The sequence below is a fragment of the Cavia porcellus genome, unplaced genomic scaffold (assembly GCF_034190915.1).
Source record: "Cavia porcellus strain 051 isolate PalLab524CR breed Dunkin Hartley unplaced genomic scaffold, mCavPor4.1 scaffold_30, whole genome shotgun sequence".
In the NCBI taxonomy this organism is placed as follows: domain Eukaryota; kingdom Metazoa; phylum Chordata; class Mammalia; order Rodentia; family Caviidae; genus Cavia; species Cavia porcellus.
This window is the reverse complement of record NW_026947513.1, coordinates 17,075,828-17,100,495: the sequence shown is the minus strand read 5'-3', so window position 1 is coordinate 17,100,495 and position 24,668 is coordinate 17,075,828. Positions and strand designations below refer to the sequence as shown.

The 24,668-nt window shown below is 35.6% G+C and overlaps 1 pseudogene; it reads right to left on the bottom strand.

The window, feature by feature from the left end:
• Nucleotides 1-24,668, bottom strand: part of LOC100729271 (large ribosomal subunit protein uL30-like) — a 154,955-nt pseudogene that overhangs the window by 80,249 nt on the left and 50,038 nt on the right.

The window sequence follows — 24,668 nt, the reverse complement described above, 5'->3', positions numbered from 1 at the left end:
TTACTGTACTGTATGTTGTGCTTTAGATCCAAGAAGTCCCCTAAATATTTCATATGTTTGGAGGTTGGTTGGGTTGGGGGGGCATGTCATACCCATCCATGGATTCATCAACTGGGAATTCAACAGCTAAGTGTGCAGTAAGAAGATACTGATTGTAGGAGGTCCCCAGGGGCATGACCTTGAAGGATGTAGTCTTATCTCCAGTTCTGTTCTCTTTCTGGTTCTTGGTTGCCATGGGTTAAACAGTTTTCCTCCAATCATGCCCTTCTGCTACCCTGTTTCTGCCTTGGAGCCCTCCAGTCCTGGACTAAAACCAGTAGCCAGTTATGGGTGTCAGACATTTTTGTCCAAGCAACAAGGAGGTGACTAATTTACATTTCATAGTTCATCTTTTAAAACATATCTTCCATGAAAACAGATAGTTTCTATGTCTTGTTTATTGATAATTCTCACTGCTTACAAAAAATCCATCTAATAATTATTCAAAACATATTAAGTAAATGAATGTTCTCAGAAGAACCAGAGGTACTGAGAAATGGTTTAAATATATTTTTAATAGTGACTTGGAATTAGTATTATTAGTGTTATCATGGTGTTTCCCAAGAAAGAAGTTCTGCCTAAAGGGAAACAATATACGACAATGTTACCTCAATTCATGAATGCTTCTGTTGACTAATAATTAGGTTTGCAAGCAGATGAGTTTGGCAAAATTTTGCTTCTGTTAACAAACTTTGCATCTGGCATTGAACATGCTGACTGTCTTCCCAAAGCAAATACCAATGCAGCCATCTTCTCCAGAATCATGGAACAAATTAAGTCCGTGAAGCAAGATGTTACTATATTTCCTCCTGTACAGAATTTGATGATGCTAAATTGTAATTTTTGTCTTAGTGAGTAGAATATTAATAATTGGTTTTATTTAATTTGTTTTATCCTTGTCTAGATGTCAGGTGTTAGTTCTTGGTGTTCTTAGCTCACCCTCCTAGCAATGGCAATGGGGGACTCTCCTGTCTTAACAGCTCATCTAGCAGAAGCTTTAATAACAGAGAACATATTTTCTAAGTTCTCTCTCCATTGCCAAGAGCCATACCTGGATTCTAGCTGAAACTCATAAGCATAGTTAAATTTATTAACAAAGCATCCTTGGAGGACAAAGATTACGAGCATCAGTTGTTTTTGGTTTCACTTAAATTATGGGGATACTTGCTCTTTGTTTTGTTTTATATTATTTTTCCAAAAAAAGTCTTTATCATTTTTCAAGTTTACTTATCTTTAAAAGTGAGACAAAAATTCAGCCTCTGTTTCTACAAGTGAGTGAAGACATTGTAAAACATTTGTAAATGTTATTAGAACGAAAAAGAATTAGGTTTAATATAATATTTCTGTTTGGACTTAGCACTGACAAAATCACACATAACCCTATTTTGATCAAATCCATTTATGCAGAGAGTATCTGGACACCCAGCAAGAGAAGAAGCTGCCTTAACCCCTCAAATGGCTCATTTCTTTGTTGTTGAGTGTTTTAACTTGGTATAATAATTCTGTTTCTTAAAAGCAAAAATCTCCTCAAACAGTACTCAGATAAAGTAGTAATTTTAGAGTACATTCTTTTTGTAACACATTTTAAATGTTGACTAGTATTGCTTACGATGTTTGCAACATTTTCTACCTTATGTGCTTATTACAGAAAATTCACAATTAAGAGTCAACATATAAAATATTTACAACTTTTCCAACATAATTATGTAACAATTAAAATTTCAATTAAATATAACTGAATTTTAACATAAAGTATGAATAACTTATTTTTTTTTGCAAAATTAAAGACAAATTTCTATACAAAAATATAATTTTAATTGCAAGTTTTTAAAAAGCTTCAAATAAATTTTGACATTTGAGTCTTATAAAAAGATTTAGTATTAGACAATTTATTAGATAATTAATATTATTAGATGGTGGAGCATGCCTGTAATCCTAGCACTATGGGAAACAGAGGCAGAAAGATCAAAAGCTCACGTTACTCCAAGTTAGTGACTTAGAGTGACATGTTCTTAAAAGTATTAAAATAATGATATTAACAGTGATAAAAATTTTTCACTTAGAGATTTTATTTTAGTTGATGAAATATGGCTGAAAATCTAAAGCATAGTAAAATTTCAAATACAAGATGTAAGACCCCACAGTGCAGGACTCTTTCCACTTCAAGGTCAATGGTTTAACACCCTCTTGAGAAACACACAATGCATTAGATATAAGTTTTTCTTGCCAAATGACAGCAAATTCATACTTTTCTTCAGATAACCACTTCTATTGTTAATTTATAAAATTAGAAAATCCTAAATATAAGAAAAATAAATACAACACATAAAACATTTTTTAATTGCTAAAGTTTCTTAACAGATCAGAATCTTAAGATTTGTATCTGGAAAACATATATAAAATTATATTTTTGATGAAATTGAAAAGAAATGAATGCATCAAAATAAAATCCTAGGTCTGGTACATCTCCTTTTTCCAGCTGAAATGCTAGTGTGCTGTCAAACAAAGAGAACCATATTCACTGTGTCATTCAGGAACTAGGTGAAGTTTCAAAGACAAATCCAAACCTTACTGTGGACACTGGGAAAGACTGATCAACTGATACCACCACAATGAATGACCATAATTTAATGGAAGAGTGTAGGATGAAAGAAAAAAATTCTGGTCAACATGGCTATAATCCCTGCATTCAGAAGGCTGAAGCAGGAAATGAGTTGCTATGAGTTCAAAGCCAGCTTGAGCTACAAGGTAAGTTCAAGACCAGCTTGAACTGCATAGGGAGACCCTGTATTAAAAACATAAACAAAAAACAAACAAAAAGGAAAGAAAAAAATTCAAAATTCCCTATAGTTTTCACTACAATAGAACTTTGATATATTTATCAAAATGATCAAACTGAGCCTTAGAGGGAACAGTTTCAAACACAGAGGAATTATTTTCTCTAAATATCAGTCCAACTGTGGGTCATAAGTAAAACTACGTTTTATGTCTTTTTTGAAAAGATAAATGTGATGAAATTAAAGGAGAGATATTCTTTCTACTTAGACTTCATACATTTGTTTTTAAGATTCTTCAGTCCTAAGAATTAAAGAAATTATTTATCTGAATTCAGCCCTGGAGTGGTTAGGTAATAACAAGAAAACCAAAGGGAAAAGAAAGATGTTGACTCTTGATTCATAACAAGACTTTGCCAAATGGGCCTTTCCAGCGTCATCTCAGGTCAGAAATCTGGTTTACTGGATAAGAGAAAAAGTATCATAAAGGTCAATTTTATATGTGGTCATTTTCACTGTATAGTGTTTTATTTTGAAAAAACAAAAACCAATCTAAAAATTTTATATCCAGTATCCATCAAATAATAGATTTCACTCATTGATAAGAAATGCATTATTACATATTAGATAAATATTGTGGAATTTAATAACACTAAAGGCTTGGGAAAGGTATAGCTCTAAGAGCTTAGCTGTGCCATATATATTGCTGAGGGCTCTTACGGTTAAAACTTCCCCAGTTACGGTCTCTAAATTATGTTTGCATCTCCATCCTTGCTTTGCATGCATCATGTGGTCTTAAATGATATGATTAAATCTAGAAAAGCAAAACGTTACTTCTGCAATGGGCATGTTGACAGCTATCTTTTTCATTTCAGTAACTGCAGAACCAGATTAGCTCACCAGTTAATAATATTTTTGTGTGGAAGAAAAGATTCTTTTGTACAGTTAATAATGTTAGCTCTACAGTTAGCAGTATTTTTGTTTGGAAGAAAAGATTCTTCAAGTAGGGCTCTCCGGAAGGTTACATGTATTATTTTTAATGCTTTTTAGCTTTTCAGAGCTCTCATAGTAACCACTGTAATATAAAATATAGATTTCATGAACAAAAGAAGCAAAGACTCATTTTTTTCTTTTATTTTTCTTATTAGTTCTGCCAAATCGTTGATGCCTTCTGTATGTGTTTTTCTTGTAAAAGCTATTAGTTCAGTCCAGCTACTCAGAAGCTTTTATTACTCCTTGGACAAGTTTCCTCCTAAGATGAAAGTAATATTTCATCATAATGTCAGATCACAATTTTAAGTCGCTGTAAATAGGTTGTGGTGCTTTGGGATGAAAGAGTGGAAAGTGATGTGATAAAGACTTGTATTTCTTTAATGTTTGCTCTTTGAAAATTGAGTGCATCTTTTCTTATTGTTCTTGGTTTCATTAAAATTTCATCAATCAATTCTCTTCATTTCTACTTTCTGCAATCATTCATTCATATCTTCTACCAGGAAGCTCCACTTTGCATCATATAAAAATTATTTAAAGATTTCTGAAGAGCTCAATGTGATTATCTACAAGAAAAGAGCCAGGCAAGAAATTGTAACTCCGAAGAGCCATAAAACAAACATTGGAGATGGATACAGACTTTTGTATATGTTAATGAACGAGCCATGAAAGCCTCTTTTTGCTTATGTCCAGTGATCTTTTTTTTTTCAGTTGTGCTTAAATATCTAATAGTGTAGGCTGTCAAAGTGAAAGAGTGGTAGATGTTAAAAATAATTTCATACAAACTAAATACATGAGTAGTAACTTTAATAATTCCTCAATAATTTCATGAAAATCACGTTAAAATTAACATAATGATATAGATTCAAAATATTTCGTTGGTAGCCCATTTTGGTTTTTTCCATTAGATAACTATTGATTAAGAGTAATAATAATATTCTAAAATGATTCATATGTATTTAACAAATGGTGACCCTAATGTATCATGAAGACCCTGAGGACATTGAAAATTAGCATTTATGGTAGAAGCTTCATAAATTGCCATTTCAGAGATAGTAAATTTCTCCTACATTATTAAATTTAAAGTATTGGAAACACCAGTATGTGGTTATTATTGTACAGATGGTAATGCCTAAAGAACAATTTGGCTTTTTCTGTTTTTTCTTTGTGTCTACATAGTAATATTTCTCTTTAAATTTCAAATTGCTCTGTAAATATTATATTGAAGTGATAAAGAGTTTACCTATCTGGAATTATCACTGGGTGATTAGGAAATAACAAGAAAACAAAAGTAGGAAGACAGATGTTGACTCCTGACACATGGACTTTAAGATTTTATGTGTGTCTTAAATATAACATTTTGTGGCTATAGTCTCCTGAACCAATTACTTCTAACTTGACCATTTTAATCTTCTACTTTTATTTGTGATTTATTAAGTTTATTGGTACAATTTAGGTATACATAATGGTCACACTCATTTTTAAGTTCTTCACATGTTCTATATACTAGTCCTTTGTCTGAAGAACAATTGGCATAAATTTTTCCCCAATTTGTGGGTTGTCTTTTCACAGATTGCAATCCCAATAAAAATACTTTTCGCATACCTCACGTAACTACAGAATACATTCCTAAAATCCATTTGGAACCAAAATAGAGTTTATAAGCTTTTGTAAAAGTCAGGTCTAGGAGGGCAGCTTACTCTGTTTCTGGGTGGAAGCAGGAGATAGGGAAGAGAGAGTAGTCCTTCCAGATCCTAGGTGGTTCTAGATTTGAGGAAGGATGGTTTGATCTTCCCTACACTACACGTGTCACCACAATACAGGCTCAGCAAGAAGGAACAGCAGCGGGATAGCCTTGGAAGTCCTATTTGGTTAACATGCAGCCCCAATCCAACGCTTCTGTTTTATTAAAGTCAATACTGACTTCAGTTCAACTTCGGGGAGCTGAACATAGAGCAATTCCTATGTGCAGTATTGAGTTTCTGGTCCAGATATCAGACAAAGCACAGCAGTTTAGTTGAAGAGGCCACCTCATCAAGTATACCATGAACTAAGGTTAGGGTGCTACAACAAGATGTGCGAGGGATGGAATCAACGGGAGAACCTCCCCTGAGTTCACCTAAAGCTCTAAAATGTCTATTGAAATGCCCAGTAGATGCATTGGGTTGAGATATCTTGAATTCTGCCTATTTAGGTCAATCTGTCCAATTCTGAAATATGAATTCAATTCTAATTATTTTGCAACCCCTCGTTATAGAGGCCTGGGATACATGGCTCTTCATTTGTTTATTCAATTAATAAACCTTTGCACAATACAACAGTAAAGCATGTCATTTGTCTTATAGCTTATTCAAATAATTTCCCTGGAAATTATGTAAGTACTATGTGCACAGATATGTTCTACTAACTTAATGAGTGGCAGAATTCAGTTGTTAGTTTTACATGAATTAATTTTTCTCTATATGCTATACTTAACACATTGTATTGTATATTTAACTTCTTGAGAAATAACTGAAATCAGTTGCCTAGGTTTCCATTTCTGTATGGTAAGACAATCTGTCTTACCAGCCATGGAGAGCTGTTAGGAACACAAATAATTCAAGAAAAAAAAACATCCTGGGAAGAAACAATCCAACTTAATTATACATTTTGCCAATGTTACTGCTATTTTGTGGAGAGTCTTTCCATTTTCCATTTTCTATTTTTTATTATCATCTGGTGACTCTGGAATATCTAAAAAGTAGATAAATATCTTGTGCCAACTTTACTGATTAAAATTAAATCACTTAAGTCTTACATATATGTCCTTACATATTCCATAGTATGCAGAAGAGTAAATAAATATTTAATCAGTTCTAAAACTTTGTCACCGAAGTGTAGGAAACGTCTTGTGGAAATTGTTTCTGTTTGAATTGAAAATGCACATTTTACTTAGGAGTAAGTATTCTTTCATTTTCTTATTGATAAATAGCAAGTATCATTGGGTCCATAATTCAATTTTTCTTCGGAAATCTGGTTTAATAACCAGATAGAAATTTTGGGGACTTTATATCAATATGCTTTGTGTCTACGTAGGGGGCAATTTTTTTGTTGACCAAGTTTGTGCTTGTCTTTCATGTTAATGGCACAGTCCACCTTTTTTCTAAATTTGATAGAGGAAGCTGATTATTAAGTTTGGGGACAGGGGCAGACACATTATTAACTGACCAGAACATAAAAATACCAAGATAGATACCTTTGTTCTTCTATTAAACCTGTTGATCTGGGCATCCTATTTCCAGCATCTCTACCTTCCAAAAAATGGACGGCCCTTTGCTTCATCATATCTCATGGAGCAGATCATTTGAATGGCCGCAGGAAGTCACTTGCCTCATTGAAGCATTTTCCAACAGTAGATCTCATGAATCAGATCCTCCAAGCAGATGGTGCCATATTTACCAAGAATTGAACAGAGAGTGAGTTATCTTTCAAGTCAATTTGCTCCTTACTGATTTTTTTCATAGCCACACTTGCATATGAGTTTGTCTACTGACTTCAGGTTTAGGGACACCCATGCAATGTGTGATTCCACAACCCACAACATATTAACTGAAGCTACACTGAACTTAACAAAAGGTCGCTGATGATCTGGCGAAGGTGAAGAAGCTGTAACAGAGGCTGGGGGTTTTTAGCTCAGCAACATAAGCGCCTGCTTGGCAACCCCAAAGTTGTGAATTCAATTCCCAGTGTAAAAAATAAAAATAAAAAAGAAGCTACAACACTTCGTGAATTTTGGGCTCACACCTCTGATATCCCTGATTCTGATGATGCCAATTTGGGTGCTGTACATACATATAAGTTGCCAGCTTTTCTCTCCATCTTAGCCATTAAAATCTCTCTTCTGTACACCTGTCTGTACTCCTCGTAAAAGTGCCTGCCTGAAGTTTGGGGATACAGCTCAGTGGCACAGTGCTTTGTGAGTTTTATAGGACTGGGAAGGAAAAAAAGTGCTTGCCTTTGTCATAGATTAGCTTCCTCCTTGCCTTTGAAAGTATCTTTAAGGCAACCTGCTTTCTCAGGTGCTGTATCTTCAGCTCTATGAAATGTCTTTGCTTCTTCTCATGGTTTATGGCATAGCATAAACCTTTTATGTTTCTTAACACTCTCCATGTTTCTACTAGAAACAGTGAAGGTGGTAATTAAGGATCCAATTCTGGGTTTTCTTTTGCCAAAGTTTCTTCCTATCCATTTTGCCGCATTCCTTGTCTTTCTTTAGCATAGTTAAGTGAGTGACTGTGCATGCTCATGATACAATATTCCCATTTTTCTTTCAGATGTGCAAATGGCAGCTGGATATTGTCCTTATTATCTATCCTTTCAGGGCAGGTTCCAGGAAACAGCTTTCTTGATATTCTTATCCTTTAATATTTGCCATTTTTCTCTAATTTAGGATCATCTTGAGTATCTTTTAAATATCTAATTTGTTTTTCCTTAAAAAATAATTAACTCTACCTTAGTCTTGAAATGATTTTAATTTTACTGTTTGAGCTTTTTCCATTAGTACTTTTCTATTCTTCAAAATTCCAAATGTGTTTTTTAAATTTATTTGTAGTAACCTAGAATTTTTAATCAATTTGACTATTTCCTATCAATAATTTATTAAAGTATTATTTTGGTTTCTGTTTCTCTGTATGCTTGCCAATATCCCATTTGAAAGTATTTTTTATACACTTTAGCATTTCACTTCATGCATTTAAGCAGTTTATAGCCTAGATGCATCTCAAAACTAATGACATAATCTTACACATGAAAAAAATGCCTTGACACCGTTTAAATTATTGACCTAGGCAGCTATAAATAGTATTATTGAAATCAGGTTTGATATTTCCTCCTACTGGAAATTTTAGAAGCTGCTGAGCATGTGCAACTGAAAGAGGACTATATTCTTCACACTCCTGCATTCCAGATTCTTCTGGATGTTACCACTAGGAAGGGAATATAATTCTCAAAATTGCATTTCTAGAAAGCTTGAATTTGGAATATAACATTGGATGACAATTAACAATTTGTCTAGTTCCTTTAAAATTGAAACAACAGAATTCCTCATTTTATATGAATTGTCATTTTATGTACTAACTTGTAGCATTAAGGTAACATTTTTACTTACAGCATAACTCACTCTACACAAAGCAATTAAATGTATCATTCACTATTTTTGGTTTCCAAATCATTGTGACAAATATAACAAAAATTGTTAAGACAGAAAAAGAAAGATCCACAATAAGTATATCTCTTAGTGTTTATAACTGATATTATTTGTAATTTTACATTTGCTCTGATCTCTTATTATATCTGAAGGAAAAATGTTTCTGAAGAAACTGAGTGCTTTCCTATATCTGTAATGACAACTTTGAAACTGTCAGCTGCAATGTCAAGGCAAATGGTACCAACAATATCTACTAATATCCCACTCTGTATCTGTTATGACTTGTGTCTTGATGTCCTCCCAAAACCTCACTGAGGTGTAGGTGGAGATTTTCAGAGGTGACTAAATCTAGAATGTGTGACACTGGGATTGATTCATGGTGCAAAGTTAGGCTCAAGTGCACCAGGATTAAGGATATGAGTGTTATCTACCCTAAGTAGCCCAGATAAGATGTAAGAGGTAGAAAGAGTTGTGGTTGTTCCTTGTTTGTTTTGTGGCTGTCTTCCCATCATGAACTATTTCTCCTCTGCAAGACCCATTTGCCATCCATCCTGCCTTGAACCCTCTATAAACTATGAGCTAAATAAACCTTTCCTAGTTTAACTTGTAAATATTGCATATTTTGTCCAAGTAATGAGAAAAGTAACTAAGACACAGTCCCACCAAGGGAAATTATTGCTCCAAGGAAGCATGACTTCTTCCCAGATGAAAGTTATATTTTAGTTGAAAAGCTGACCTTCTGGAGTCTCGAGAGAAGTAATACTTTGAAAATCACGTATTATTAACAAAAAAAGTATTTTTGAATTTCAAAGATTTCCTTTTAGTAGATCAAGAATCAAACTGAATTGAGTTAAATCAGAGAATCTTGTGATGAAGACTTGAATTTTGCCTTTTGTTCAGTTTTTCATCTTGCCTAACATTTATTATTTTTTTACTGTCAAAAATGTCCTATGAGACTGCAATGATGACTGAGACAGAGAATGAAAGATAAATTTCTGTGAAATGTCCTATGAATGAAGAATTGAAACTCTTCTCTTGAGAAGAGGAAAGATGTGTGTGTCCCTGGTCACAACCTCCTCTGGTGATCAACTTGATGGCAAACTATGGTAGACTTAGGCACATACGTATACTGCAACAAAAATTAATGAGTGTGTGTTTTGAGGTCAGGACTAAGGATCAAGTTTTCTTTGGATTTTTTTCCTATATCCTAGGGAAGTTTCTATACCTTCAGAGAGGCTATGTCATCATTGTGGTCTATGTTCTGCCTGGTGCCTCCTCCTTTTAAATTCATAGTGACTGAGTCCAGGATGCCCCAAAACCTTACTCATCTGTTGCATATTTCAAAGATGCCCAGTATTACACTTAAAAGTGATGAAATAAACCCACAAGATGAGCAGGTAAGTACAAGAACCAGAAAGTTTCAGAGAGTGGTTGAGGGATGGAAGACTGATGGTAGAAACCAAAGTTACTAGACATGTGAATTGAGATCATAAAATAGCCCCACTTTGTCTCATGGTTCCCAAAGTAGAGTGGGAGAACACTTACAGATTAGGATCTATTCATATTCTGAAATGAATATATTGCGCTGAGACAAACCACAAGCACAACAGTGTCCTGGAAATTTATTTTCTCTTATTACATTTACAACTCCTGACTTGTAAGAACTAACAGAATACATACAGGGACTATTTACCTCCGCCAGGCATAATTTGTGAAAAGAACTTCCACAATGTGTGTTGAAATTCTACCCTTCCCTTCTTTTCTCGTAACATGGTCCAATTACCATTTTACACTGTCTCTCTCTTGTACTGCAATGTCTCAATCAATCCCAGATAAACAATTTATATTCAAGCCTGATGATCAGTTTTATTTCAGATTTTCTGAACAACCACATAAGAGACTTAAGAACAGACCCAAGATTATTCTTTTGTCATGAAAATATAAACTCTTATCTGCCATACAACCTTCAGAAGGATGAAATAATAAATATTTTTAAGAGAAAATACTAATGGAAATTTGCTCTCTGATTAGATGACATGCTAGTGTTTTGGGCTGACTATTTTTCTTGTACTCTCTCTATAATGCATCTATGCATGAATATCCACTCACACAAACACACAATTTTCTTAGCATAAGCTCATTTGATTTCAAAATACAAACATGAAATATTGATAGTGCAAAATCAGTTAGGAAATATATAATCTAGTTTGCATTTTTTATTATGCATGGGTCAATTGAATATGATCCAGAATTTAAATGAATTGTCAAAGTTCACATATTTGGTAAGCATAGTACTTTATCAAGAATGATTAATAGCCGTGTCAATATTTATTTGAGTATGAAAAAGTTGATAAAGATCATTTTTTCATCATTATAAATGTAGAGTAATTTTCTTCATTGTATTTATCAGGAAAATAGTACCATTGTGAATCTATCACTATGATCAATCACACTTCCTGCCATTAATTGTTCACAATTACTTTAAGCATTAGAAATGTTACTTGGAAGTTGAAATGATGTACATTTCCTGGTTTTCATGTTATTGCAATTTCCACAACCACATGTCACTTAATACTTTCAAAGAATTACGAGCAAAGAAGACTGACAAGCATAAAATGTCTAATTATTTAAGTGCAATTTATTCCCTAAATAAATTAGCATGTTTCTATAATCAAAATCTATCCCTTCATTCATTTAGCTAATACATCTTCAGCACCCGTCACATACCAGGCACTTTTCATCTTAGGACTTGAAGTTTTGGGTCACTGAGTGGTCAAGAACTGTCTCTCACATTCATGGTTGCCCACACGTTCCCAAACTACTGCACAGATGCTCTCCTTTTCAAAAGTCTCAGCTGTTGGGATTTCCTCCCAAGCATTGGAGGTGTAGATTAGGGTATCCAGATTGGGACCAGAAAGTTCTTTGATTTTCCAGTCCTAATATGCTATTATGTATAGAGTGCATTCAAAACAGCTATTGATAAAATGATACACAAAGGTTATGAAATATGACTTTATCTAGAAAATGAATAAGGTTCTGAATCTTTCCCTTATGATTTTTTGGGAGTCAGACACTTCAAACGATTTCTTATAAATTAAGAAGTTTTTGGGGCTGGGGATTTAGCTCAGCGGCATAAGCACCTGCCTTGCAAGCAGGCGGTCATGAGTTCGATCCCTGGTACCGATAAAAATGAAAAAGACAAAAAAAAAAAAAAAAAAAAAAAAAAGAAGTTTTCTGTATCTGGGATGTAGTTAGCAAAATAATTTTTCCTAGAAAAAATAGATTAAATCCAAGTGAGAAATGGAAAGTGTAATTATTTTAGTACACTTTAGGCCATTATAGTTTTAATATATTCCCAATAAAAATATATTACTTTATATTTCAGTGGCAAGCAAAACACTGAAACAACATCCAGGATTCAGAGACAGATTTATTTAACACTGAATTGGCACTGACTAGGAAGCAATTGTTCCTTAAAATGTCAGACTTGAAGGCCAAAAGAGGGAGCATTAGATGGGGATGCAAAGTGGAGGGGTACAGACGTAGAATAGTACACCATCTTTCAATGGGTCTTACAATATGCATCATAGTGAGCAACCATTTGTGAGATGAAAGCAACCAGAACTGCAACAGGAGCTATCACCTGGGCAACTGAAATATACTGACTGGGGTGGGGGTGTTTTTTGTGCTAAGATATGAAATATGTAGAAAGCTACATTAATTTTATGAAAGCAGCAATGGCTTCTTATGAAAAGAACGCAATAAGAGAATAACACAATAATAAGAGAATAATGATATTAATATTTTGTGTATCATTATTGTGAAAATAGTTGCTCAGAGTACAAAGCATGGACAAAAAATATTCTCTCATACAAATAAGAAACAAACAGATACTAATACAAAACTTTCTTTTAACAGAAAACAGTAGCATAAATGAAACAAATGCGTACGATATTAAATTATTTCTTAAATATATATATATATTTTTTTTTTTCTGCTATAAGTTAAACCAGGCTATGTTTAAGCCTGGTGTCTGACTTTTCTCACTTAACATTATGTTCTCAAGTTTCACCATTTACCTGTGAAGTCCTCAAGTTTATCCCTCTTTGTGATAGAGAAGGACTCATGGTGTATAAATACCACATTTTTCTTATCCATCTATGGACACATATGCTGTTCCCAAGATCTAATATGCTGTTATAATATGAACCTATAATATGATCATTTTAACTCCTTTAGGAAGATATCTAGAGGAGATATGGCTGGGTCAGAAGAAATTTCTATTTGTTGTATTTTGAGGACTGTCTGCACTGATTCCCATCATGGTTGCCTATTTAATATTCTCACCAGAAACAATATAGAAAAGTTCTTTTTCCTTCACATTTCCCCAGCATTTATGATTAGTGAATATTTTTAAAATTACTATTTTTTTTTCTGGGGTAAGATGCTTTCTCAAAGTAGCTTTAACTTGCATTTCTTTACTTGTTTTTTGTTTTGTTTTATTTTGTTTTGTTTTTTGGAAATAGAGTTCCACTAGTTCATGTTGTCTTAAACTCACTGTGTAGCCCGTACTGGCTTTGAACTCACAACAATTCTCCTCCTTCAACCTCCTAAATGCTGAAATGACAGGAATGCTCCACTAGGCTTGGCAATAATATTTCTGTAACTCAATCCTGATTTCCAGGTCAGGAATAACACAGGCAGTTTTAGCCTACCTGGTCAGTATTTTCAGAAACTGGCTAACATTGTTAAATTAGGAAACAGGAATGGGTAATTATCATGTCTATGTCTTCTCTACTGCACTCCTAATGCTTACGTTGACTTGATTTTACTGCTCAACAGTAGTGCTCCTGTTCAGTCTTCTCAGCGACTGCCTTATTTTCTTAACTGTTCAGTGTTGTAGAGCTAGAGTGATTGTACATTTCTGTTCTTTGAAGACATCTCTCTGTTGATAATCTCAGGTACTCTGAGAGATTTAAAGAAATATAATGTTTTCTATTTATTCTGCATATAAAATTTCTTCTCTGTACTCGAGATCTATTACCACTGCTGTCTCCTCAGCATCTTCACTGCATGATCAACGAATATCTTTGAGCAAACATATGAAAACTATTTATCAACTCCCTTTTTCATTCTTCCAAAACGTACTCCTGGTTGTTCTAGGGGTAGACAGTTGCTTCATCATCTTCCTCACCTGTACTAATATTAATCACCTTATCATTACTTTTCATAACTTCATTCATTAAAATCTGTGCTATTTCTTTTCTTTTGTTTGTTTTTTTATTTTGAAAAAAAAGCAAAACAGTAAAAACAATAGAAACAATAATTTCAAAAACAACAGTAAGAAACCATTAGTTGATAAATTACATACTGCTATCTTAGAAGCAGTTGCTCAAGTCACAAAATCCAAGCATAAAAAGTGAACAATGAAACAATGACAGTACAAACCATTCTGTTTGATGAACTAACAAAAACTTAGTAGAAAGTTTTTGGGTTTTTATTAGTACATGTGTGATACAAAATGAATACATTCATTGTGAAGAGTTGTTACGGGTAAATATCAAAACAATCCTTCTTACTTCCCTTTCCTTCCAAAGGTAGGAATCATGTTTTAAAATGCTGAATTTTAATTTTGCTTGAATTATTTGAAGTAAATTGCTTACAGTGGAATACTCTAAGATAGTCACTTGCCAGAATCACAAGAACTATTGCCACTCAGAAGGAAGATCTAACGCATATTATAGCACATCACAGCAATATTCTTACCAAGAGTAGTCTCAAAATAGTCATCAGAAATCCAGAAAGTTTTAAATTGCAAAATTATTTTTAATTATTTAGATATGGCACAGGTTGCACATGTAAAATACTTTCTTCTTTGAAATTAATAGTGCATTTTTCATTGTAAAAATTCTGACAATCCTTTAATAAAATAGTTGGTTTGTCACTGCAATGCATTCTTGCATGATATCTACAAGTATTAGTACATTATTAAAGTTAATATTTCTTGTGATAGTTTTGGAGCTATTTTTCTTACCTACTATTACCTATTGGCATTCAAATAAAGACGTAATGCCCTGAAGGAATTCTCCTTGGATTGAGCAAAGCCCTGATTAAATATGTTGCCTAAGCATTGATCTTAAGTTTATTTTACTGAGCTGCCCAAGTCTGACAGGCAGGCGACTCAGCAGTCCCTTGAATATTTTTTTTAAAATGGAAATAGCATTTTCTTCACAAAAGAGGTCAACACATAGTTGCTATTTTTACTGTGTTAGATGCTGACTGAAACTCCAGGACTTCCCTGGGCTTCTCCAAGGTCAGGCTGCATGTCAGGACACCAATGACAACTGCTCCATCCAAGGCACTTTCCTCTACTCCAGACCAGAGAGTGATAGAACTGGGGGGGGGGGGGACGCGATGGCTGAAAAGATAAGAAGAATGAAATATAAATGACCTTTATTTTAAGAATGTGGGGAGAGACCCCCTGACACCCTGGGGCACGGCATCTCCCCTCGGGGTCAGCAATCTCTCCGTGGAACACATGGAGTGGGGGCATACATGTAGCTTAGGTTGGGGGTGGTGCCTGAGGGCATTAGGAATGCACAGGTAGCCCGTTGGTGTTCTTTTGGCTCCAAAGACAAATTCCTAGGGGTGGGGAAGATAGAATCACAGGTAAATTCCTAGCGGTGGGGGAAATAGGAGCTTCTTGGTTCCGCCTGAGGCTTTATGGGTTACAGTATCCTGTGTGGGCCAAAACTCTTTCATATCCCGTCTTATGATTATTATTATGAAAACAGGCAAAGATTTCTTTCTTTACTGCTTCCTGCTGGAAGGGGGGCTGTACTTGGGTGTAGGGGAGTCGACGGGATGACAGTTGATGTCCATGTAGAAGCTGGTGCCAGGTGTTTCAGCCAGGACAACTTTATCATTGGTGAATGCACGTATGTTCAACTGGAAAAACAAAGAGACAAGATGCTATGAGGAGGCATGGCACTGTAATATTTAAGGACCTAGGTCAGGTAAAAGGAAAGGTGCCTTTGATTTTGATATGTCATCATATCAGGACCATGTTGAAGTAGAATCATTGGCATAGTAAGGTAGAATTCTGAAAAATAAATGTGGGGTTAGGAAGAGAAGTTATGAAAGGTGATTACTCCCCCATCTGAAAGGGTAAAAGTTAAGAGGGTAAGGCTTGTCTCTGGTATGCATGATGTGGGAGTCTTTAGGAAATACTGTTGAGAGTCCTGCTGTAAAAAAGAATAAGAAATTAGAAACCAAACTGGATAATAAAGCATCACAGCCTGAGAGTTGTGGTTGTGAGGCCTTGGTGAAATGGAGATAAGTAGGCAAAAGGATGGTTAGATCTAGGGCTGGAAGGGCACCACTTAGCCTGAGTGATGTGAAACCAGGATGGCAGTCTAGCAACTTTGATCACTGTTGAGGTTGCCAAGAATATCAGGTATGGGTTGCTGTAACCTGGTTGTAGTCCTTGGCATGATTTGCTGTAACAGGACTTTAGCAAGTATTTCAGCAGTCTCCCTGATTGTGTGAAAGGCTTTTATGTATCCTTAAAAAGTATAAACAAAGTGAGAAGACAAAATGTATCTGTCAGGCTTGACCAGAGTTGTCTGAGAAATTGGTGAATAAGAAAGGAAGGAGGTGGTCTGTATCACTGAGGAGAGGTTTAATAGCGATAACAGGTGTAAGCTGTTGAGGCCTCAGTGTCTGGGTCAGTTATAAACACAAGGGAATAAAAAGCATTTTTAAGATTTAGGACTGTAGAGTGAGTGGTAGAGGGAAGATTTGGCACCACTGGGTGGATTGGGAAGAAGCAGTCTGGAACCTGCACGAAATAGGCCCTGTTTGTAAATGGCATAGGTTGACCTTCAATATCTCCTAGAGATTGAGGACTTAATATAACGGCCTGAAAACTCAAGAAGAACTCTGTATATATGGCCTCTATGTCCACAAATATAGAGAATGTCTTACCTGAGACTTTTAGTGGGACTTGGACTCCGAGACGAACACCTTAAAGGGGGCTGTTGTTGGCCCTGAGCCCCATCAGTCTTCGGCAGGAAATTTAAGCAGATCTGTCAGTGATGAATCTGGCAGTGTTGGCATTTCCTGTGAGGGCTGGAAGTTAGGATGGCTTACCCACTCTCTGGTGGCGAGGACAGTCCAGTAGCCCTGGGGTAAGATACCAAAGCAACGGCAGGATGGGGCACTCTCTTGCCCAATGTCTTCTGCTGCATTTGAGGCATGGTCCATGGGTGGGGGGTCCAGGCAGCTCCACCTTGTGTCGGTTTGCCTGTCTCAGAACTCCAAGTGTCACTGTTATCTCTGTTGTTGAAAATATGAAAAGCCATATTAAGTAGGTCTCTGTGGAGTTTGAAGGTCAAGTTTTGCCTTTTTGTTTGGGATTTGGTGTAGAGTAGAAGATAACTATAGAATTAAGTAAGTATGCAGGAATCAAATATAATCAACAGGATATTATTAATGACAGGTCCAGGGAATTTTAGGAACTGACATGTCATTTATCTCATATATATATATATATATATATATATATATATATATATATATCTTTTTATGTTGTTAAAATGTGTAATGCCATCTGATTTTTGGAGGATGGCCTGTTTAATTAATTTTAGTTGTTAAACATTTAGGAGATCAGTGAAAATACAGTATAATATAGGCAGTAAGCTTAACATAGAACATTACTGGTGGTTTACAGCAAAAGGAATTTATAATTACCTCTTAATTTTGGTTGTTAAACATTTAGGAGATTTCTGAAGGCTTTAATTGATAAACAAGGCTGTTAAAATTACCAGGTGGCTACTTCCCTGTTTATCAGCCAAAGTCTTGTCTATTGTCAGCTTATTTAACCTTGATTAAATAGTTTGAGAATGTAAAAAATAGCATTTCTGAGTCGAGCCGCCGAGCCGCTGTTTATCTGTGTTTGTGGTCCAGCGCACAGGCATAGCACACCCAGCATGAGGGCGGGACAGGCAGAGTGAAGAAGAGCATCGGGACATAGCACGGCAGGGCAGGCTGGAACTGCCCCGGAAATATGCTCAAGGCGGGGGAGGAGTGGTGGCAGCAGACGCGTGGCACACAGGGTGGGGGGTGTTGGGGGGGAGGGGGGGCCTGGGAGGCGGTGTGGAGCTGGGACCTTACATACTGGGACCCTGCGCAGGGCTGCTCACGGAGACATGGCTGAGCCACCATGTGGAGCCGGAACTGCTCGCGGGGTGCGCGGATTAGGGAACAGCATTAGAGCCGACCCCACGTGGACCTGGGAGCGTGGCATGAGAGCCGAGATACTGTGAGGAGTTGGGATGTGGCGTGAAAGCTTGAAGCAGCCCGTGCGTATCTTTCAACACTCTTTGGGCTCACCTCCCCCATCTCAGCGGGGAATGAGTCAGCCTGCGGTGGGAAAGGGAAAGCAGTGAGGAGACAAAGGGGACGCTGGCAGGAAAGGACACACATTCTCAAAACAAAGGCTTAAAGATAGTTTTGTAAACTTGTCGTCAGTGCGATAAGCTATAGATATGTATGGTTTTTTTGGGGGGGGAGACAGGAAGTGGTCCCCAAGATAAAATCTGGTGTGGGGTCTGGCCCACGGAGTTATAACCAGATGAGGCAATGGACCGTGGGCTACTAAGTTTAAGTCATCACTTTTTACTTGTTTAGACTACTTGGTATTTTGGTTCCAAAGCTCTAATAATTGGCCATCACCAATATATATACGAGTGGATTTTTTCCGTGGAGTTAGTAACGGCTCTGCCTATGAGAACGTAAAAAGCTGTGAAGGACGTGAGAGTCTCCCAGTGTGGACACAGGTTGGCCCAGAAGAACTCTGCCTTGGCTATCTAAGGATGTGAGAGCATTATGCGAACCCAGGAAAGGGGAAGAAAATCCACCTGGGGCCTGGCCCAGCAGCAATCTCCGGGGGTTGCTCACCTGTGGTAAATTGGTCGGCGTTGTTTGCGAACCAGCAGTGACAAGTTTACAGCTCCTGAGTGTAGAAGTGAGGAATTAATGCAGGATGTAGTCTGGTCCTGATCCTGAATGGCAGGGAACTCAAACTGGGAGGACCCCCTCTCGTCTGGGTTCCCAGTCAGGTAACCATATGATAGAATTGTGGGGACCAGTGGCTGAAAAGATAAGAAGTATGAAATATAGATGACCTTTATTTTAAGAATGCAGGGAGAGACACACCCCCCCCCGACACCCTGGGGCATGGCATCTCCCCCCGGGGTCAGCAATCTCTCCGTGGAACATGTGGAGTGGGGGCATACATGTAGCTTAGGTTGGTGGTGGTACCTGAGGGGCAATAGGGATGCACAGGTAGCCCATTGGTATTTTTTTGGCACCAGAGACAAATTCCTAAGCGTGAGGAAGATAGAGTCACAGGTAAATTCCTAAGGCTGGTGGAGATGGAGCTCCTTGGTTCCGCCTGAGGCTTTACCAGCTACAGCGTCCTGGACCAAAACTCTTTCAGGGAGAATTATTATAGGGTAGCTCAGGTTCCCCGCTCAAATCAGCAGCACAAGGATGTTAGGGTTATTTTGGTGTTGTTTGACTGAAATCATCAGGGAAGTTTTGAACATAGTGATAATAATATGTTTTATTCTTTCATAGTTTTTTTCCTCTCTAAAAGTCATGTCAATATTTAATCCTCAGGGCTGGGGATTTAGCTCAGCGGCATAAGCACGTGCCTTGCAAGCAGGCAGTCGTGAGTTCAATCCCTGGTACCAATAAAAAGGAAAAAGACAAAAAAAAAATTTAATCCTCAGTACAGTACTATCAAGAGTCATAGTCAGGGAGCTTTTACTGTATGAATGAGATTAAGTGTCCTTAGAAGAAGCCTGGACAGATGAAATTCACATTTTCTTGCCTTTTTCATCTCTAATGTAAATATACAGCGCTACTCCTGTCTAGAAGATGCAGCTAAAAAGGATATTTTTAAAAGGAAAGACTAGTATTTTCTCAGATTCCAGATTTACTTTCTTTTGATGTCTATAGGTAAGAATTATATTTCTAGACAATTTCACCATAATCAAGCTGTTGTCTTTCTGTGGCTCTTGCTTCAGAAATTCTGCTTTTATTTTACAAAGTTTTAACATCTCTGATGTGAGATTTTCTTTTCCTTTCTTTTCCTTTTCTTTCCTTTTTTTTCCCCTAGTTTTCTCTATTCATGATAACCTGGATTGCTTGCATTTGCTGCCAGTCTACCTAGGAATCCCTTTGCTCTTCCCATAACACTGAATCTGAATTGGCAATTACTGAGTTCAAGTATTCCATATTCTTCTTTACACTTTTGTCTCTGGGAAAAATAATCCTAGCTTTTTATAACTTAAATATAAAATACATCCAATCTTACAGACATCAATAGAACATTATTTTTCAAAATATCTCATCTAGATGCTCCTTTTTTATATAAAATAGAATTTCATATAACACATTTTCATGTTGAGTATCAATTCTCCTTCTTTTATGTTTTTCTGACATTAGTAAATACCCTTGAGGAACAGCCATTGTAAATACTTCTGCTAAATCGCTCTTGATTGGCAGCTGCTATTTTGTTAGACACACCAGTGTTAATGATTGCTTTAGTAAACTTATAAATACTATGTACTCAGGATAGTAAAAATGGTTTAGAGACACAGAAAAAGTTTATACAAACGTATTCAAAACAATCTTTAGCCAAAGTGACATAATTATTCTATCCAGTTGTTCTTCCTGGTAAACCAAGACTGAGATTACCTAAGGATCTTAAAAAATACTATAGCCCAGTACCAGAGAACCAGGGGCTGGGCCAAGTAAGCAACGACTTGTTATTAGCAAAAAATAGAATAGATAAGATCTTGCAACAGACTCAAAAACCAAAAAGCCAGCTATATCAGAAAAAATACCACCAAGTAGTCATTTCCCAGTGGTTGTAATACTAACAATAAAGCTACTCATCATAGGCAATTTGCAAGCATTAACTCAGATTTTAACATTTTTTTAAAAAGTTAAAAGTGAGAGGATACTTAAACAAGATACAGCATGAGATATTCAGCTCACCAAACGTAAACCAAGGGGACAATGAGGGGGAATAATTTGAAAGCATCACCTGTACTCTCTGATGTGCAATTCACCAATCAGAAGAAGCAGACTGGCAGAATGCATTAAGAAGCAATATCCAAAACTATGTTGCATACAAGAAACGTTTAACTAAAAAAGGAATTCATAGATTGAAAGTTAAATGGTGAAAAACAATGTTCCATGTGACAGGAACTCAGAAAAAACAGAGGTAGCTATTCCATTGCAGACAAAGTGGATTTCAAAACAAGATTGATTAAGAGAGACAAAGAAGGTCATTAAATCAAGTAAAGGGAAGGATCCAAGAGAAAGAAATAACAAGCATAAATACATACACACCAAATACCTATGCACCCAACTATTGACGTATATGTAAAATTAAAAACTGACATATAAGTAAAATAAAAGAAAACCACACTAGTATATTTGTAATGGGACACCTCACCTCAATATCTCACTGTCACAAACAGATTAAACAAAAAATAAACAATGAAATATTATAATTGAAAAAACTTTTTAATAAATGGACTTAGGTGATGTCTATAGAGTGTTCCACCTCACATCAGAATGCACATTCTTCTCAAATGCATATAAGACATTTTCCAAAATTGGACACATAGTAGCTCATATAACATTCTTAAGTAAATGAAAAAGTATTGAATTTATATCATGAAAATTATCAGACCATAGTGCAATGAAATTGGAACTCAGTGTCAAAAGAAACCATAAGAACTTCATAAACACATGGAAATTGAACAGCATTCCACTAACGAGTCACAGAGGAAATTAGAAAAGAAATCTGACAATTAAACAATACTGCCAACACACAAGGTCTTATAGGATAAGATGAAAGCAGTTCTATGAGGGAAATTTATAGCCATGATTATCCATCTCAGGAAAATAGAGCAAGCTCACACTAAAACTTAATGGTTAACCTCAAGCTCCCCAAATTTAAATACCCTGTCCAAAGATGGGCATCTGAAATAGACACTTCTCAGATTAAGAAAAAGAAATGGCAAATAAATATATGAAAAAAAGCTCAACATTATTGGTCATTCATGAAGTAAAAATTAAAAAACAACCCTGAATGAAATTTCATGTTACCCCATAAAGAATCACTATTATCAAGACACCAACCAATAATGAATGCTATCAGGGCTGTGGGGAAAAGGGAACACTTCTCCACGGTTATTAAAGATGTAGATTGTTACATCCACTATGGAAATCAATATGGAGACGCCTCAAAACAGTAATACTAGAGGTTTCTCTGTATCCAAGTATTCTTCTTCTTGGTATGTTCCCTTCCAAAAGAATTTAAAGCAACATACCACAAGAAGATAGGAATACCCATGTTTGTGGTGGTATAGTTTGTAATAGCTAAATCTTGTATTCTACCCAAATGCCCATCAACTGATGAATGGATAAAGAATATGTGATTTTATAGATTGGAGTATACTCTATCAAAAGAAGAATAACTTTGAGACATTTCTAGTTAAATGGATGAACTTTGAGATCATACTCTTAAGTGAAATAAATCAGACACATGTATAAATATTGGCTTATTTCTGTGATGTGAAAAACTGAAAGAGTAAATAAGGATTAGAATGTATAATAGATACTGTGAAATAGGAAGAAAACGTTCAAATGAGATGGGGAAAGAAAAGAATCAAGTTTTACAGAATCATATACAGGTACAAATTCCTTATGATGGATGTTATCATTATGTATATCTAACATGTACCTACAAACTTGGTAAGAGAGTAAGGTCTACAATCTGAACTTTTATAGAGGCTCAATTCTTAATCAGATATATGGCTAACTTTGATCCACGAGACTTTGTAACTACAGGATTACCAACTATGGGTGCAAAATCTTGCCCTAGAAGGCTGCCATATTTATCCCAATCAAACAATGTCATATAATGTAGCATTTTAGCACCTAAAGAGGTAACAAAGTGAAAACTTCACTGAATTCTTAGAACAGGTTGAATGATTACCTTTAATGTTGGTTTACCAATAAAATATTTGTATGATAAATGTCTTTATGATTCATACAGTTTGTTCTGGTATTTGTTTCCATAATATCTAGTAATGACATTCTGAAGAAAAGCCAATCCTTTCTCCAAGAGTCTTTTAAACTTGTGACTAGATACCAAGAATAACATGAGTTTCAAAAATAATATAAGAGCTGTGAAGACCAAATTGCCTTACGTTGGTGTACAAAACCTTAGTTTTTGGGCTAATTATAAAACAATACAAAAAATCCTGCAAAATTGGCTTATCGTTGGTATTACATTATCAATCTATCATCACATTTTTTGGTGAGTGGGAAGGAGGAGGAATATTTTCACAGGCATACTTCAAAAGCTTCTAATTTATGAAGTGGTTCTGAATTCTCTAAAATATATTAATTTTTAAAATGTCAAACTCATTTTAAAAAATAAAAGAAAACAAGTTATGCATGAAATATATTTGTGGCATGAAACTAGACTGGAATTCTTTTTAAATCATTTTTTTCTTTTGGAAATTCACATGGATTTGTAAGAAGTGACAGAGCTACTGGGAATCCTATACCTACATTCCTCCAATCATAACATCTTGCAAAACAATAGTATCAGGACATTGGCATTGACACTGATGCAATAAAGAGGAAAGATGATTCCATCACAGCAGATGTCTTTCCCGTTCCCCTCCATAGTCCAAAAACTTGCTTATCATACATCTTCTTCATCCTCAATTTTTGAAAACGAATCTGTTTTTCACTCCTAAATATATACATTTTTAAATCATATATGAACATGTAGACTTTCAGTTTGGCTTTTTTTCAATCTAAGTTGTTGCACATAACACTAATATGTTTCTTTTTTTCTGATGAGTAGTCTTTCATATGGATACTTCATAGTTTGTTAAAACTTTCACCTGTTGAAGGGCATCTGGGTTGCTTCCTGTTTTTGATTGTTACACGTAAAACTGCCAGGAGCACTTAAGTATAGACCTTTCTCATTAACATAACTCTTCAAATTTTTAGGATAAATGTCCAAAAACATAATTGCAAAGTTATATGATAAACATACAGGTAGTTTATTAATAAATTGTCAAACTGTTTTTCATGACAACTGTTCCTTTTAAACTTCACCTGTATGAATATATGTTCCCCACATATTGATCAGAATTTGGTTCTGTTTCTACTTTTTTGTGTGTTTTTATTTTTTGAGATGAGGTCTCACTATGTAATTCAGGTTGGCCTTGAAGTAACATATAGGCTACATTGGCCTTGAGCTCATGGCAATCTTTCTACATCAGAGTGCTAAGATTACAGGCACATGTCACCATGCCTGGCCTCTGTCATTATTTTTTTTATTTCAGCTATTAGGACAGATGTGTAATGATAATACAGTAGCTTTAAATTTCATTTCCCTAATTAATAGTGACATTGAACAGCTTTTTATTTCTATATCTGCCATCTATTCATCTTCTTCAGCAAAACTTCTAATTATGTCTTCTAGCTAATTGGATTGTTTGATTTTTAACTATTGAAATGAATAAGTTCTCTACAAATTCTATATATAGGTCTTGGCAAATATTATTTCTCAG